The following is a 4,207-nucleotide window of genomic DNA, read 5'->3' as shown; positions in this document are numbered from 1 at the left end:
TTTTTTTTTTTTTTTTTTTTTTTTTTTTTCCTTTCCCGAGAGTTATGATTTCCAGGATCTTTGATATATAGTAATTAATATGTATGTTTCGTTTGGTCGTGATCCTCAAAGTACATCATGGAAACGTCAGCGCGTACTCAAGAGAGCATGTATTCCTCACGGAACTTCGAAAAAGCTACCGTCCAAAATATAACGGGTTTTTTCCTTTTAATAATAGTTTGTATGTTTTGTTAAAATCGTTAATAGTTGTTGAATTTTTATAAAATTTTACGTCTTTAATAAAAGCACTCTTGAGCTCGGTGTGTTTTCACCGGTTACTCACTTCTTACCACAGCACTTGCTTTGCCTGATGATGGCCGTGTAATATAGTGTTCCTTGCTGTTGGGAATTTCTTGAGTGTTCAATCGTGAAACTATCAAGTAAGACTAACAGGTTTGTGTTTCCTTGTGTTCTGTTTTTATGTTTTGCAGGTTTGTAAGTTTGTAGTGCAAGAAAGTAAAAGGGACACGAGGATGTACGAATTCCTAGGATCGATGTGATCCTCGTACGTCTCGGTGAAGCTGAAACCGGTTCACAAGGAATATTAGAGTAGTAATTACAACTTGAACAAACTCATCCCAAGCTCCCGTCTCTCACCTTACAAAGAATCAAACCCCAAGAAAGACCAAGAACAATGAAGAAGACAAAAGTCTCTCCCACACACTCTACGTTTCTCTCTCTCTCTCTAACCTCCTAGTCCTTTTCTATGTAATGTAACGTCAGATGCTTATCTATCTTGTTCCCTCTGCTCCTCTCTCCTTTAATAGCACTCTGTCGTCGGCTTGTAGGGTGATACAAGCCAAATCTGTATGGTACACACAACAGGCGTGATACCAACCAACTCGACAGCGTCCTTGTCGTTTGTCGCCCAAGCTTTATCCTTAGCAGACCAAGCTAGGCCTATTCATCATTTACCGGCCCAAACCTTTAGCATAAGCCCACCTGTCTAATCCAAATCACCAAAACGACAATCTCCACCTTGATTTGCTCAGACAGACCAACCGAAGAGTCGACCCTCTTCTCATTTCCGATTTCACCACCGGAAACCACTGTTCCGCCTTCACCGCTGGAACCCTAGCTCTTTACCGAGCTATGAATCAGTGCCGAAGCACCTTCAAGTTACTCAGACCCTCCTCAAATTTCTTCACCGGTATCGATTTAGTCAATAAATCGGCCGGATTCTCTTTTGTGTTGATCTTCGAAATTTTCAGCGTACCTGTAATACCCCTGACTTTGACTTAGTATACAGACGGAAGGCCGCGAACGTGGACGTGCGACCGAGACTTGAAAAACTTTTCGAAAAGAAAAATTCGATGGATCCAATAGTGAACCAAGCCTCATTTGAAGGATTGATCGAAGAAAAATGGTTGAATTGATTTTTCTATCAAACCATGAGCAATTTAAAGATTTTTATCGGCTACCGGCAAGTATCAAGAAGAGAAGGACCGGTTATCAGTGGCATTGGGCAGTAAGGCTATGGGAAGATGATATGCATTCGGTCAAAGGACATGATTGAGTGTTTACTAAAGATTATTAAGTTGGCTATCAAGGGTTAAACAATTTGGTCGAAGGAAAGATCAATTGTACCGAGAAAACTAGTTTTATGTGAAGGAGCTGTTATGGCCGAGACAAGCAAGCGATGTTCGAACGGGTTTGGATACGGACACAACAAGGTTAGTAAGTGGTTGAGGAAAAGCCACATTACATGAGTTTAGATGTAAAAATCGGTCGGAAAACTCTTAGTTCAGTTTTGGCCACAAAGCTACTTTGTCGTAGAGGTGCTTGTGGTGTAAGTAGCTGTGTCACCAACTTCGAGTGTGTAGACCACGAGATGGCACACTTTTGGATGGGGATGGCGTGTGTTCAGTGTAAGTTGGCGCAAGCTTGAGTTTGGATAAGAATGGAAGAGGATAAAGATAATGCTTATCCGCCACCTCGTGCTTGCCTTAGCTTAAGAGCTAAGACTCCTCTCCATATATATATAAGCCATGAAATCCTAGCTTTAGTTCTTTAGCTTCCCACCTAAATCCCACCTTAGATAGTTAGTTAGATCGAGAAGCTTGTGGAGGCGAGTCAGGTAGAAGTTGGTCGAGTCGAGAGTCAGGGTCGAGTTTCCGGTAAGTAAGTCCTGCCCTTAGTGTCTTATTCTTTTTAGAATATTTTTCTAAGTTTTTGGTTTGGTCCGAATCTTAGATCCATCCTTGGAGAAAGCTAGTCGGATCGAGATCAATAGGCGGGCAAGGAAAGAATGTTGTTTTCTCGACCTTAAGGCCAAGGTGAGTACCGAAGCATGTGTAGTAGCACATGACTAGGATCTATTTTTTGTATGAGTTTAGGATGGAGGTTGCATGTTTATATTTGTGTATGATAGTTAGATTTGCGTTCTATGTTAGATCTATATGTTTGGTTGGGTTAGATCTAGCATCCTCGCTTGATCTATTTTCTTTTTGTGAAGTGTGTGTGAGGTTTAGGAACTATACTTGGTATAGTTTCAAAATCTATTTGAAGTTGTGAAATTGCTTTTGCAATTTTACGAGGTTAGGCTATCGTTGGTATAGCCGTTATGCTGCTTGGTTGATCATGGTCAATAATCGGTATTTATTGGCATGATAACCGGGCGTTGTGTGTGTTGTTGTTTAATTGCATCATGTTGATTATTTGATTGTTTGATTTGTTTGATTGTTTGATTGATTGATTGTTTTTAGTTAGTCTTGTTGTTGCTTGACTGACTTGTGTGTTAGTAGATCTTGTTGCGAGTATTACTGACTGTATGTCAGGCTCGTAGTAAGTAGTGTGGTTCTAGTCATTTATATGGCTAGTGTGTGGCGAGTTCGTGATTGTCCCAGCGGCTCGGAGCGGTTCGCTACCACCAGGCACTACTTGACGAAGTAGTAAATTTTGCCGTAAGGGAATAGGTCCCTTGTACACCGTTTTTGGGAAAGGGATGTGATCGTTCTAGCCTTTGTGTCTAAGGGTCGGAAGACATTGCCTTGTGGGAAATCAGAATCGCATTATTAGTAGTAAAGGCCTTTATGTTTTGTAGTGAGTAGTGTGATGGTTGTGGTGCCATTTTGTTTATGTTAGTTAGCTTCCATTGTGAATACTCTGTATTGAGTATGATTGCTTGTTTAAGCTTGATTGTGTGTTGTGTTCTTGATTGTTGTTTGGGGGTTGTTGTTTGGTTAGATCTCGGACTCACTGAGTAATCTTATATTTCTCAAGATTTTACCTTTGTTTTTTTTCAGGTAACCATAGTTGGGAGACCTTTTGGGAAAGCACGGACGCTGGACACCGGTGTAGAGTTTGTTGCCTTTGTAAAGATATATTTGTAAAAATAGATTTATTGTTATTGACTCGATTTGGGCCTTAGGCTCTGGGATCCCAATCCTTTGTAAGTATTTTCAACAATTTAAATTAATAAAAATGAGATTTTTATTAAAAGCCTTGTGTTCTACTCGATATTAGTCTTGTCTGGACTAACACAACTCCTGGACATGGTACGGGTTGAAAAGCCTTAGATCGTGTTCGAGAGGAACGATACCCGCTGATGGACTGACTAAGGTATTGGATTCGTTCTAATAACCTCGGTTGGATCGTCTACGGGTATCACAAGTAACGCGTCCGATTCGTTCTTAGTTCTAGAACAGTTCGGGGGTGTTTCAGTACCCTTCTCAATTTCAACTCGTATGAAGTGGTATCACACCTAGATGTGCTTTGTGCGTTCATGATGTACAATGTTCTTGGCCAAACAAATGGTGCTTTGGGAATCACTGAAGATTTTAACTTGCTTCTGCGAAATACCCAGCTCACTCACAATTCTCATCAGCCACAAAGCTTCTTTGGCAGCTTCAGAGAGTGCCATATACTCTGATTCCGTCGTCGATTGGGCTACCACTTGTTGAAGACCGGATCTCCAGCTTACCGTATTTCCACCAACCTGAAATACATAACCGGTAATTGATCTTCTTTTATCTAGGTCTGCTTCATAGTCACTATCACATGAGAATGTGAGCTTGAAATCTGTTGTGTGCTTTATGTACCGCAACACCCATTTAATTGCTTCCCAATGTTGTTTGCAAGGAGAGCTCATGAATCGACTCACCAGACCCACTGCATATGCTATATCCGGACGTGTTCCAACCATGGAGTACATGAGACTCCCTACAGC

The sequence above is a fragment of the Camelina sativa genome, chromosome 16 (genome assembly GCF_000633955.1).
Source record: "Camelina sativa cultivar DH55 chromosome 16, Cs, whole genome shotgun sequence".
Classification (NCBI taxonomy): domain Eukaryota; kingdom Viridiplantae; phylum Streptophyta; class Magnoliopsida; order Brassicales; family Brassicaceae; genus Camelina; species Camelina sativa.
The sequence above is the reverse complement of the archived record's forward strand: the minus strand, read 5'-3'. Positions refer to the sequence as shown.